Source organism: Vicugna pacos, chromosome 5 (assembly GCF_048564905.1).
Source record: "Vicugna pacos chromosome 5, VicPac4, whole genome shotgun sequence".
In the NCBI taxonomy this organism is placed as follows: domain Eukaryota; kingdom Metazoa; phylum Chordata; class Mammalia; order Artiodactyla; family Camelidae; genus Vicugna; species Vicugna pacos.
In genome coordinates this window covers 83,319,570-83,334,274 of record NC_132991.1, presented here as the reverse complement: position 1 = coordinate 83,334,274, position 14,705 = coordinate 83,319,570, and the positions used below count along the sequence as shown (strand labels likewise).

General features: G+C 40.2%; 1 long non-coding RNA gene across 1 annotated transcript; it reads left to right on the top strand.

Moving 5' to 3' along the window:
• Positions 1 to 681: 681 nt before the first annotated feature.
• Positions 682 to 7,699, top strand: LOC140696674 (uncharacterized). Its single transcript, XR_012073188.1, has 4 exons — positions 682 to 780; positions 1,462 to 1,589; positions 4,016 to 4,168; positions 7,472 to 7,699. It is a non-coding gene; the product is annotated as an uncharacterized lncRNA (long non-coding RNA).
• The last annotated feature ends 7,006 nt before the right edge of the window (positions 7,700 to 14,705 follow it).

The following is a 14,705-nucleotide window of genomic DNA, read 5'->3' as shown; positions in this document are numbered from 1 at the left end:
TAGGAGCCCTTCACCCGGCGGAGAGGGCACATCGACATAGCACAGGCACCGATCAAAGGTAAAATGAACGATGTCAGTCTTTTGTCCCACCATTTGAGACTGTTCAGTAGGCTGATTCTATAAATAAAGCAGTGGTGACAGGGTGACAGCAGTAAATACTGTGTGTATGTCCTATGGGGAGTGAAAGAGACGATGTCTAGCCAGTGCCTGACATACAGTAAATAAAAGAAAGGGGGTGGTAGGAGGAAGAGCAGGACTGAAGGGAGGAGAAGAATAAGAAGGGCTGGACACAGTGAAAATGATGGTCTGGGTTTCTGTTCCATCAGTGGTGCCCTGGGGATATGCATTGCTCTGCAGCATGGTTCATGTCTGCTAAAGCAGACAGGACACTGCCTTCTAGAAGGACGCCTGGGGCGTGGTAGCTGCTCAGAGGCTATTACTGAGCAGGTGGCAAATGACAGTCCAGACACGCTCGGCCATGCCCAGCGGTTCACAGCCGTGTAACCGGCATTGCCAGAAGATCTCATTTCCTGGGCGCCGACTGCCGCACACACTCCTGTCAACCGAGACCAGCTCTGATGAGACACTCTTGCAAATATCAGCTCTGCCTCTTTAAACCTCCCTGGCCTTTTAAAGTCCTTGGCTAACTGCCACTTTATCCATGAGAGAACAGGAGCGAAATGTATCCTCCAGTAGTTTTAGAAGAGGCTGGGAGAGGTTTCTGGCTAGCTGTAGCGCTCAGTAACTTCTGTTACCAGTGACTTCCCTGCCAGACGTGCTGTGAGTAATGGGCTACAGCAGCATCCGTTTCATTACTCAGCCTGAGGATGCCCAGAAGTACCAGGAGGTCTCTTAGTCTCCAGCCAGCTGCCCTTTCCTTCCCAAAATCCACTTTGCAGACACGGAGGCAAGGCCTCCAGCTCTCTAAGCTTGATCTGTCCTGGATGGCAGTTGGGAGGAGAGCCTTGTGGCAGGATGGACTGGTGGTTAGGGGCGGGGGGGGTGGGGCCTAGATTCAAATAATGTCTCCACTGCTTGTGAACTGAGTGACTTTGGGCAGTGCCATGGACTGAACTGGGTCCCCTCAAAAGTCTTTATGTTGGAGCCTCATCCCCACCCATGTGACTGTACTTGGAAACAGGGCCTTTAAAGTGGTAATTGAGGTTAAACGAAGTCATAAGAAAGGGGTCCTAACCCAATGAGAATTGTGTTCTTATAAGAAGGGGAGGAGACACCAGAGATGGGGGCGCACAGAGAAAAGGCCATGTGAGGATACAGAGGGTAATCATCTTCAAACCAAGGAGCCTCAGGAGAAACCAAACCTGCGACACCTTGCTCTTCAACTTCCAGCCTCCAAAACTGGGAGAAAATTAATTTCTGCTGTTGAAGCCCCCTCAGACTGTGGGGGTTTTTGTTATGGAAGCCCCAGCAGATGAATACAGGCAGGTTTCTTAATCTCAGTCTCAGGTCCCCACTGTATGTGGAGATAATCATCAACCCCACCTCAAAGGCTCGTGTGAAGATGGAAGGAGACAACGCCTGTAAGATGCCGGGCCAGTGCCTGACACAGAGGAAGGGCTCCACACCAGGTAAGGGATTGCTTTTACTAGTACAACTCATCAATTTTTAAAACGCATAATATGAGGTCCCAAGAAGTTAAATCACAGCTCAAAAGCAGGTAGCTATTTGGCCAACCCGATTTGGGAGCCAGGATCCTCAGGTCAACATTTAAGCGTGTGAAACTGTTGGCTGTGTCGTCATGATCTAATGTAAGCAGCTGCCTGCATTTCTCAGCCCTGACAGCAGTGTAGGGTAGTGGTTAGGGGCACAGCAGCAGGGCCGAAACTGAGCTCTGACCAAGGGCAAGGCACTCTTCCGGGTACTGGAGATCCAGAAGCAAACAAGGCAGACAAGGTCTCAGTTCTCATGGGGCAAAGTTCTGCCAGCAGGAGGCAGATGCTAACTAAGCATAACAGAATCATGATCATTTCAGAGAGGGCTGAGTGAGTGCCCGGAGGGTGAGGGGGGTGGCCTCTCCGAGGAAAAGTCCCTCCAGGGGAAACCTGAAAAATAAGAAGGAGCCTGACAGGACAAGATCTCGGGGAAGGGAGCTTAAGCTCAAGGGACAGGCTGTTCAAAGTAAGTCCTGGAAGCAGGATGAAGCTGAGGTGCTTCAGGAAGAGCGAGAAGGAATCGTGATGGTCAGCTTGTCTTTGACACGCCTTCCTGCTCCTCTTCTTCTACCTAGAAGCCTGGCTTACTTACATGTTAATGTCCAAGAGGTGTTAACTATCATAGCGGAGAAAAAAAAATCCATGCATCCTTTTCCAATTTAACTACACCCAAAGTAGGGCTGATTTCAAAGGGGAAAATCAAAAGGTAGTTGAAAGGGAAGGTGGTGGCAGAAACTGGCCAGCACTGAGCAGAGACGGAAGCCAAGCAACCGTTAATCAGAGCTAGGGAGGGCCTTGGAGATTACCTGCCTGATTTCAAAGACGAGGATCCGATTAAAGGCACACGGTTAGGACAGTAGCAGAACCAGGACTAGAATACAGGTCTCGCAACTCTTAACCCAAACAAAAGGATCATTTCCCCCATCCTGGTCAATACTTCCCTAAGCACCTGTGGGGTGAGAGGCAGGGATACGGTGAGTCTAGACAGAGGGTGGAGCCCATACTTCAGGGGTTTACGATAAAACCGAGGTTGAGAGGAACTAAGTAACTGCCCGCAGTTGCATGAGTAAAAAGTAGTAGAAGGTGCTTAAAACTACAGTCTGTCTGCTTTCAATACCTGAACTCTTAATTATGTATTAAGCAAGGTGATGTTTTGGCACCTGCCAATCATACCCACTGGCTCGTTCCTGGTACTTAGAGGAGGTCACAGCTCCAACTTAAAGATGAAAATCAATCAAAGCAAACTCTCTTGCAATTATAGGCTCTTGGCAAACTAAGCCAAAATCCAAAACACCTCGGGAAATTGCCAGGATGGAAGGACTCTCACTCAGCACCCCAAGAAGCCTGTTGTGATATCTTCCTTTCCACCTCCCATTTTTCCTCAGCAATAGTGACTGCCTCTCCATGTGCTGCTCCAGCCCCATGCACTTACCTTCATTACATATATATATATATATATATATATATATATATATACACAAAATTCTTATTCTAACTTATCAGAAATTTTTAAATTATTCTGCGTTAGAAATAAAGCAAAACATCTCTTGGGAAAAGCAAGATAATCAAAACTTCTGACATGAAGGAAAAAACATTGGAACCCAACAATCTGACAGCTCTCCACCCCAGGGCAGAGCTGTAAATATGCCCTCTCCCGGCGCCTCTTTACTTTTTAACACTCACGACCCTGAGCACCCGTCAGAAACAAGATAAAGGGCTGCCTAGGAAAAAAATATGACTAAAGTGTGTTGGTAGCCCTGAGGCCAAGGCTCTCTGTAGACTGTGATCCAAAAGTCGGGCCATTTTTTGTTCCCACAGAGAAATAAAGATCCAGGTGTAAGCCGCTTTAGATTCAGACTTGAAAATCCTCAAGGACCATGCTCTGTTTCCACAGCTCTATTTTACATGCTTGTTTTATGAGTCTCTTGATGCAAATCTAAACCTTGAACATTCTTCCACAAACTATGAATCTTTGAAGTATGATTCAAGGAAGAGGCTGTCTGGCAATCAAGTGCTAGCACCCAGAACTGATGAAAAACAAGGGAGGCCTTGGATGTTTAGAGGAAGTGCTTCCAGGCTGCAGCTATAAGAACAAACTCCTCCCATCACCATGGTAACACAGACAGAGGTGACACAGCCCTGCAATCACATTTGCTCATTTCTCCTCTGAAATTGGAGATCTTTTAAGATTACCTAACAAGGAAACAAAAGGAAGAAATAAGGGAGAGAAAGAAGGAAGGAAATGTTTAAGGCATATATTATTCTCTAGAAGTTGAGACACATCACTTGTTCCTTAAGAAAATTTCCATCTTTTTTTTCCTCCTTTGTGGCTTCTCTCTCAGGTGAAAAGATCACTACTCTTTCCACGTTTGCTCAACCTTGTACTTTTTGTGCTAATATCAACTTACCAATATCTGTTTGTTGAGTGCATGGTGTTTACAGAGCACTATATGGGATTATAAAAGGTGGAGAAAATACATTGTCCTAACATTAAGGTGAGTACAATCTAATTGAAAAAACTTTTTTTAAATCTTTAAATCATTTAAGAATATTCCTGTGGGAGATAATCTCCAGCGATGGTTCCATCATTTCCTCCCCTTTCTGCCTGCATGTTGCTTCACACTTTAAGAGGTGGAGTCTGTCTCCCTTCCCCTTCTAACTGGGCTAGCTTTGTGACTCGCTTTTGACGAAGTGATGGAAGAAGTGATATTCCGGAACTTCTGAGTCCAGGCTTTAAAAGGACAGGTAGCTTCTGCTCACTCTATGGGAAGCCAGACATCACATAATAAGTCCAGCTATTCTAAAACCACCACGCTATGAGGAAGCCCAGCCTAGCCAGAGAGAGAGAGAGAGAGGCCCTACTAGCCCCCAGCTGTTCCAGCCATACCAACTAATTCACTAGATTTAAAAGCAAAGAAGCCACCCTGGATGTTCTAGTCCCAGCAGACCCACGAGAAGAACCCCACAGCAGAGCCCAGCCCACATTGCAGAAACATGAGAAATTAAAAAAAAAAAAACTGTTATTGTGGCATTAAGTCACAAAGTTTTGGGGTTCAAGTGGAGTGATTTATAAAACAACAAGAAATACCTGAAACAACTCCAAAGCAACATGGAAACCTGATATTTTGTAATGCAATTAAATGTTATAAATGAGAAACACTGGGATGGGGTTTATTTGGAGACTGAGGCCTTAAATGTCATTCACTAGTCTAAGAAATTTACATGTGTTAATTCATTTAAACTTCATAATAACTTTTATGAAGGACATACCATTATTTTTTCCCATTTTATAGGCATGGGGGGTTTCCTGTCCAAGCAGTTAGTGACATTTCAGGATTCAAATGCAAACAGTGGCAGGTTCCAGATGCATGGACATAACCACTGCACTCTGCAAGTGCTCACAGTAGAGGAGACTTGGGGGCTGAGTTGGCAGACAAAGCAGCACAAAAATTGACAAAGACGGGAGGGCTGCTCCAGGCAAGAGGGATGGCATAAGTCTTAGATCAGGTCAAACAGGGCCAATAACAGTACCTCACTCTTAGGGAAGTTTTAAAGATTAAGTAAGGTAATATATCCAAAGCCCCTAGAATGGAACTTGGAAAATTATAAGGGCACAGTCAAGGCTCGTTATTATTAAAGATGAAAATCCATGCCTGGAGAGAGAGAGCTAACAGGCTGGTCACCACTGGTACAGACAGGACACTAAGTTTTGGTTTGGGAGCCTTGGGAAACTTGGCAGCCTTTTGCCAAAGGCATATCCAGTCTGTAACACCTGTAGGTTTCATTCTTGCCCATTATAAGAAGGTAAATTTTGCTTTATCATCAGCATTACCCATTCACAGAAGAAAATGTGGCAAAACCTTCCTGTTCTAATGTTGAGCCCTCAGTGAATGTACCACCTCATTCATCTCACTCAACAAATATTAAGTTCTCACTGTGAACCAGGTACAGGACAGGAGATGGGAATGCAGCAGAGAAAAAAGATACAAATTTTTGCCATTTGAGAGTTTACATTCTAAGTGGGGAAGACATACAATAAAAAAATAGCAAATTATTCTTAAAAATATAACTCAAAGAATTACAAGTCTTGGGACCCTCGCATGACTCTGCACCAGCCTCTGCCTCAGACTAGATTCACCTTCTCTTCCACTGAACATGTTTGCTGATCTAAAATTTCTTGTTGTTGCTGGTTGCCGTACATTTCAAAGCCGAAGGGTGAAATAAGAAGTCAGGTTCCTGTTTTAAAAATATTAATTTTTTTTCTAGAACTACCTTATCTACTAAATGCTTATGAAATTGAAGTCCATGGATTTGGGTCTAGTCTTGGCTTGATCAGACCTAGCCATGTGACTCTCACCGTATCTTTGAAATGATACAATTTAACTTCTCTGAGTTTTGTCTTTATAAAATAATGGAATTGGTCAATCAGTGGTTCTCAAAGTGTAGTCCCCAACTCAGCAGTATCAACATTACCTTGGGACTTATTAGAAATGCAAGTTCTTGGACCCTACTCCAGAATTACTGAATCATAAACTCTGGGAGTGGGATCCAGCAATGTGAGTTTTAACAAGACCTTCAGGATTTTTCTCTTTTAAAAAAAATCAATGTCAATGCAAATCCCAAAAGAAAGTCTTTATCCTTTCAGCTAGGCTTTCTTTTGAACTTCTGTAAGCAAAACTCAATATTCAATACTCTGGAGATTCTTTTAAAAACTAAAAATAGACTTACCATATGATCCAGTAATCCCACTCCTGGGCATATATCCAGAGGGAACTCGAATTCAAAAAGACACATGCACACCAGTGTTCACAGCAACACTATTTACAATAGCCAAGACAGGGAAACAACCTAGATGTCCATTGACAGATGACTGGATAAAGAAGTTTTGGTGTATATATATATATTATTATTAAAGATGGAAATCCACGCCTGGAGAGAGAGCTAACAGGCTGGTTATACACACACACACACACACACACACACAATGGAATACTACTGAACCACAAAAAAATAATAAAATAATGCCATTTGCAGCAACATGGATGGATCTGGAGCTTGTCATACCAAGTGAAGTAAACCAGAAAGAGAAAGAAAAATACCGTATAATAAAACTTATATGTGGAATTTTTTTAAAAAAGACGCAAATTAACTTATTTACAAAACAGAAACAGACTCACAGACATAGAAAACAAACTTATAACTGCCATGGGGGAAAGAGTGGTGGAGGGAAAAACTGGGAGCTTGGGATTTGCAGATACTAACTACTATATGTAAAACAGATAAATAACAGGGTCCTACTGTATAGCACAGGGAACTGTATTCAATATCTTGTAGTAACCCATAGTGAAAAAGAATATGAAAAGGAATATATGTATGTATATGTATGACTGAAACATGCTGTACACGAGAAACTGATACATTGTAAAGTGACTATATTTCAATTAAAACATTTTTAAGCTATTATAAAATTTTTAAAAATTCAATACTCACTTTATAATTCCCTCAAAATTTTCCTGCAATATGCAGTCTTTCCAAGTTTGGGGTTTTTAATTTTTTTGTACTTTTCTCTCCTGTTGCTCTCTGTGCTAAATGATAAGCATGCTTGATCACACTTTATAAGTTAATTTGTGATAGTAATTTCTAGTCTCTTTCCTGTAAATTTCCTCATATTCTGAGTACTTGTTTCTCATGGTTGGCTCCATATTAACAATGCCTGCCTGCACAGAACCTCTTTCCCCCAGGGTTCTCTAGCGTTTCACACAGTATGAAGCAAATAATGCAAATCTTCTCTCCCACAGGAAAATGCAGCTTTCAAGACATGAGCATGACTCAACAGGACAATACAACCACCACCACCAGAGACCAAGGAGGAATAACATGAATTAGAGGGACACCTGGCAGATACCAGAGAGCCTAGGGGAATCAAAATAGGACATATGTGCACAGTTGTAAATCTTCATTTGCTGTTCCTGATCACAAAAACTAAATTTTACACCTTCAACTAAAAATTCTATTTCCTTTCCACAGTCCCAGCACTTGGATGTTGCCTCTTCTTCTTTCTTAACACTGCTTCCACTACCTAGTTTCAACTCATAACCCGTGCCTGGCCAGTACTATGCCCTTCTGAGTTGCTTTATGTTTTTCCAGTGAAGATTTGATATTGACCAGGTTTGTTCAATAGGTAGAGGTATACACTGTTTTAGAAAGGACATTTAATATTTCAAAGATTCTTTACAGCGGTCCACAAGGAGTTGCTTGATGTGACAGATGAGAGTGGAGAATGCCAAAGTCTCTCTGCACTTTCTCTTATAACTTCTCATTCTCAGAATAGGACTGAGTTTTCCAGGAATATTCAATTGGGATACATCCCAATGTATGTCAGTTCCGCTACCCTGTTTGGAGACAATCTTTTTCAGTCATCTGGGGAAACATTTTTGTTTGTTTAAAAGTGGATAACATTTCAACCTAAGAACCCATTCGTGAACAGCTATCTCATAGAAGCTATAATCTTCTTTTAAGGTATTTGTTTACTTGTCCTTAAAGATAATTTGTCTGGGAAAAAGCTAGCTTACTTCAGGACCTGAGGTTTATTTTGGGTAGCATGGTTTTATTTGCATAATGTTAATATTCTGTAGAGCTCTCTAACTCCCAAAGCAATAGAAAAACAAGATGTGTTAACAAAACTAAACAGACGAGCAGTAACCAGAATCAGAGATTATGAATATAATTACAAAAAGTGACATCCAAGAAATGAATGAATCAGTGTCTCCAAATAAGGTCAGCAGTGGTCAACGTCATGATCAATGGAACAGATCACCATTCATCAGGAAATTACTTTGTAGTCACAGCAATAATAAACGTCCTCATCTAAAGACTGGACATGGGGTTAGACTAACTGTCTCATAAGGCCCTTCCAGCCATAATATTCTATTATTCCATGATTTCACAACATCTTTGAGGTAGAGCTGATTCTCATCCAAATTGTCCTTTAGGATTTGTTGACCTAGATGCTAGATAGGTTCCCAAAATACAACCCAGAGGACCCATACGAGGTCTGCCTACTCAGTCAGGGTTTTGCTGCAACTACAGATAATCACAGTTTTATCAGAAGTCTTAAACTCTTTATGAAATATGCCACTAAACCACAAGCAATCAACAAGTACTCTAGCATGGTAAAACTATAAATTTGGAGGAAAACAAGACATTTGTTAAAGTACCGTTACTTGACTTCATCCATATGTCTCTTGCATGCTAGAAGATGGTGGGACAGACCTCACAAAAAGGTGGGGAAGAACTTGAAAAGAACCATGATTGAAAATGCCCATGTTCAGGTAAACTCCTTGAAGAAAACCAAAGAGTTACGTAATGTGATTTATGGGGTTCTGGGGAAGATGAGCCATTTCAAAAACACTACCTACCCAGCCTTCCACAGACCTCAGATTCTCCTGTGATTCATTCTTTTTTTTTATCTTACTCCTTAAATTAGACCCTTATAAAAACCTTGAAATATTATCAACCATTACCACCTTAAGAGAAATTATGTTTTATCAGAGTAGCTACTCACACACTCAGCAGGTCTCTATGAGAGGAGAATGCAAACAGGTAAGTGTTGGAATGAAGGAAGACTCATCCAGATGTAGAGCCTCTGAAGGGAGTGGGGAGATCGGAGTGCCATGATAAGGAATCCTGAGATCCTAAAACAAAGGGAGAGAAGTGAAGCAAGTGTAAGGAGTAAGGACAAAGAAGGAAACTGGCGGTTGATGCAGAACTGCTGTGTGTTGGTCATGCTTCTACAAAGTTTACATTGATTCTTTCCTCTTATCCTCGGAATAAACTACCAGTTAGATATGATTAATCCCATGTTACAGCTGATGAGACTATAGGCTCAAAGGGGATAATAAATTTGTCCAAGTTGACAGAGCTAACAAATGGCAGAATCTGGACATGGACTCCTAACCCTGTGACTCCAGAGCCTACACGTACTTCTCTCCACTGCAAGGCTTCCTACAATCATTCAGAAACCTCATCTCTAGGTCATGTGCTCCTCACAGCGCCCAGCACAGCACTTTGCTACTTACACGTGCAGGCCCTTGAGGCAAAGGGGAACAGAAACACCAAAATTCAAATTTATCTCCTCTCCAACTGTGCTTTAAACCAATGGTTTTCAAATTGTGCATTTAACCATGAAAACTTGTTTTCAAAATAATCTTAAGCAACACCCAATCCACCCACCATGGTAGCCCAAAGCCTATTCGCCAACCCACATGATTGCCATGTAAAAGCTTAAAAACCACTGCAGAAAAGATACGAACGAAAACTTCACAAGTAAGAATATACGAATGATCGCTAAACACATGAAAAGTTGCCCAAAATCATTCACCATCATAGAAATGCATATTAAAACAACAATGCAAAACCACTGTACACGTACTTGAAAAGCTAAAATTTAAAAGACTGGCTTAACAGGGATGTGGAGCAACTGGAACTCTTAAAACATTGCGAGTGGAAATGCAAAATGGTACAGCCATTTTGGAAAACAGTTTGGCATTTTGTTTGTAAAGTTATAACAGATCATTACCATAGGTGAGCCAGCAATTTCACTCCTAAGTATTTACCCAAGAGAAATGAGAGTACATGTCTACATCAAGACTTGTACATGAATATTCATTGTAGCTTTAGTAATAAGCACCCAAAATTAGAAACAGCCCAAATATCCATAAACAGGTGAATGGGTAAACAAATGTAGCATTTCATAAATGAAATAACCAATCAACAATTAAAAGGAAAGAACTATGGATGCACTCAACAACATGCATAAATCTCAAAAATATGCTGAGTGACAGAAGGCAGACACAAAACTGTACTGTGTGATTCCACTGACATGAAATGCTAGAAAAGACGAATATGATCTACAGTGATTGAAAGCAGATTAGCGGTTGTCTAAGGTTGGGGTGTGGGATGGGAAAGGATTGTGAAGGGGTACAGTGTTTGGGGCTAATGATGGTATTCTATGTCTTGATTATGGGATGTTTTCTTGGGTGCATAAATTTGTCAAAACTGAAAGAGCTTACAGAAGGTGTACATTTTACCTCAGTAAGGTTGGTTTTGAGGAGGGGAAATGCCACCACAATTACCAAGGAATTGTTGAGGCGGAACTGGGTCCAATTATATAATCACTCAAGTGACATTTTGGTCCCTTCTCCTCACTGAATTTTTTATTTCTTCCAGTCTCCAACTCAGTTCTGCTTTCTGCTGCAACCCTGTGAAGGATTGCAACTCCATCTGTCCTGCAAACTTTCAGTCAACTTAGTTACAAAAATACCCCCGGACCAAAGCCAGAGCTAATGAACATCTTAGACCACTTGGAAAAAGAAAGGCTATTTTTTGGCTTAGGATAATTGAGCTTCATTTCAAATCAGAGTCTAAGCTATTTTCTCTGTACTGAATCCAAATCACTCAAATTCCTGAAATTCGTCCATGGTTATTGTCTACCTGATGCCAAAATACCCTGATGAAAAGTGAAACATTCAGCCAGTTGTGTGAATTCTTTGTCCTGAAATCTAAAAGCTCAGCTATTTGGCAGGATAGAAGAACAGCTGAGCAGTCAACCGATGCTTCTGCTGTGGACTGAGACGCCATAGAATTGTGTGGATATGGTCTTCTGCAAAAATGAAAATGCAAAGTCCCAATGCCAGTGTCCCTCACTGTTGATCAAGGGGGATCCACAGCATTTGAATCATGGAAGTTTGGATCTTAAATGAAACTTGTCCAACTGCCTCTGTTTACAGATAAAGAAATTGAGGCTACTCCTATTCATCCTTTAAAACCTTGGTCAAGTGCCATATTCTCTAGAGAGCCTTTCTCTACCTCTCCAGGCTGCTCTGTACTCTGACTCCCACAGCAAGCTAATACTGTATTCTAGTACTCAGCTTATCACATTCAATTTGCTTATACATCTGTCTCCTCCTCTTACATTGCAAACAACATAAGTATAGGAGTATAAGCTCTGTACACCCAAATTCTCGCACACAGAGGGTGCTCAAAGAGTGCTTATTAAATGAACTTGGGTTGAGAATCTGAACAAAACTGCACTCCAAACACATCCTTTCTCCATACCCATGTGGTAGTGAAATGGTGATAGGGAAATTCACAAATTCTAGACTTACCGTTAGTCCTGGGCACTAAAAACTGAGTCATTAGGATTTCATGTTCTTTAGACAAAGAGAACACTAATAAAGTAAATTGTAACAAGCCAGCACAGTTCTTGGTATGTAACAGAAATGTTGTAATTTAGGGAAATTAAAATACATTAGTAAATATTTGTTACATTAATATCAACCTATACCTAATAGCAATAGTTAACATTTGAATGTTTACCATCTATGAGGCACTATTCTGAGAAATATATGTGTGTATTAATTCATTTAACATAATTAGAAAGAATTTGGGGATTTTTTTTTACTTTTTTATACAATTTTTAAAGGTTACTTTCCACTTACAGTTATTACAGAATATTGGCTATACTCACTTTGTGGTACAATATATCTTTAAGCCTATCTTACCCCCAGTAGTTTGTCCCTCTCACCCCCCAACCTCTATATTGCCCCTCTCCCAGCACTGGTAACCACTATATCTGTGAGTCTGCTTCTTTGTTGTTAAAGTCACCAGGTTGTATTTTTTAGATTCCATATATAAGTGATATCATACAGTATTTTCTTTCTCCATCTGACTTATTTCACTTAGCATAATGCCCTCCAAGTCCATCCATGTGGCTGCAAATGGCAAAATGTTGTTCTTTTTATGGCTGAGTAGTATTCCATATACAATTGTGTGTGTGTGTGTGTGTGTGTGTGTTTGTGTGTATATACCACATCTTTATCCATTCTTTTGTTCATGGACACTTAGGTTGTTTCCATATCTTGGCAATTGTAAATAATGCTGCTATGAACATCAGGGAGAAAGCATATTTTTTATGCTTATCACTAAAACTATATGGAACTTGATTTTACATTTTGAGACTGATCCCTGTGTCTCCTCCACCTGTGACTAAATGAAAAACAAAGGTGATAGATTTTAACTAAGCTTAATTGTGGTAATTATTTATATATTTACATATATATACACACACATATATATGAAATCATTATGTTGTACACCTTAAACTATACAATGTTATATGTCAATTATATTTCAATAAAACTGGGAAAATATGTAAATAAAATGGAATAGCAAGCAAGAAAATTTTTAATTAAAAAAAAACAAAAGAAATAAATATTTTAAATGACAGTAGTCAAACTTTCCCTAACAGTCTTTGTTTTCAAATTTCATTCCCACAGCCTATCATGACTTTCCGTTTTTAAAAATGAGACTTACTTACCAAACTGAAAATATTCTTTAGATGACAAATTGTTCTTCCAGAATGACATTTTGATTAACAGTGTAAGGGGCTAAAAGTATGAGGGTTAACATTTATTTCAATGAAAACAAGCACTTTAAAATCCAGAAGAACTCTGCTTAAAGTGAATTTATATGAGGCAACTGTTCCCAAAGTTTGGCCCAAAATATTTTCCCTCTCTGTGTTGTCTGTCACCATGGAGCTGGAGAAGATTCGGTAGATAAGGCAGAGAATGAACCTGACAAAATAAAATCTAATCAGGAGGGCTAGACTGGAAATTTCCATAAAAATGAAAAAGAAAAACAAAGGAATTGATTAACTCTTTCCATAAAAGGCTTAACTTCTATCAAATTGGTTAAATAATAAGCCCCCTTGGCATAAAAAAATTAACAAAAAATTATTTTTTGATTCAAAAAAAATGTTTCCAAGCACTCTGAAGGTACTATCCAGTCATCTTTGTTAGATATTTAATATTTCCAACCCTAAAAGTGTCTTGATTTTCTCTGAATCATTCAGAGCACTAGAACAAAATGATCTTGTACACATCTCAAAAATGAATGTTTATTCTTACATTAATTCAAATGACCTTTTCCCTTTCTTCCAGCCACTTTTCTGCATCTACAGTAAGTCCTGTGATGACTCTTCTATGCAAATCGACAGCTAGTAAATTTCCCACCCAAGGAGTGTGTCAGGCTTTGGTCTAGCCACTGCCAGTCTCAGGGAGGCACCTCAGAGCCTCCCTTCTCTTCCTTCTAGGACCCACCTGATCCTTGACCTTTCAGAGCCTGAGTTGCTCTCTTGACCTCTGGCTTTATTCCCACCACAGCAAGACCATCCGGGGAACCATAAACTCAGTTCACGGCTTCACTTCATTTCCAACCTGTATTATGACAGTACCGCTCTGTCTACTGATCCTGAAAGGACAGTAGAGACAATTTGGGTGGTGGTTTTGGATTTTGAAAGGTTTTGTAGCTTCCCCAACTGGTTATAAGTTTTCAAACTCATGAAGAAGTGTGAACTTTAGATAAAACCTCATGTGAATGCTCTTAGAACAGAAGAAAAAAATTATTATAAAATATTACCTTTTGGGGAAAATGAGGGAAGACTCTAAAATGAAGGGTGGAAAAAATACGTGTGTTTGCCTCCAGTGGATGAGTTCAAATCTTAACTGCGGTCCTTATGAGTAGTTTGACTTTGGACACTTCCTGGAGCCTCAGTCTTTCACATGTATGATAAATATAGAGCCAGCCATTGTAAAGACTGGATGAGACTATGTATTTAAAGGGACCAGAGACACATAGTGGGCATTCAATAAATATTAATTGATCTATCACACATGTAATTTTTGTATATATTTTCTTATTGACGTATATAATTTCAGATGCAAAGGATGTGATGATTGAAACTGTAAAACCTAAGCTCTTATGACACCTCTAGGTGAGTTTGCGGGTGGATATAACTCAAAAAGCAATTTTATGTTTCACTTCAAGTAATATTTCCATGCCACAATGTTAGTCAAGAGTACAGTTGATACAGTAAAGTGCCTTTTACTTGCGGGGCATAGCAGGACAGCATAAAAGTGCAATATGGATTGTTTTTTGGAACGAAAGCAACCACAACACAAAGGACTCATTTAT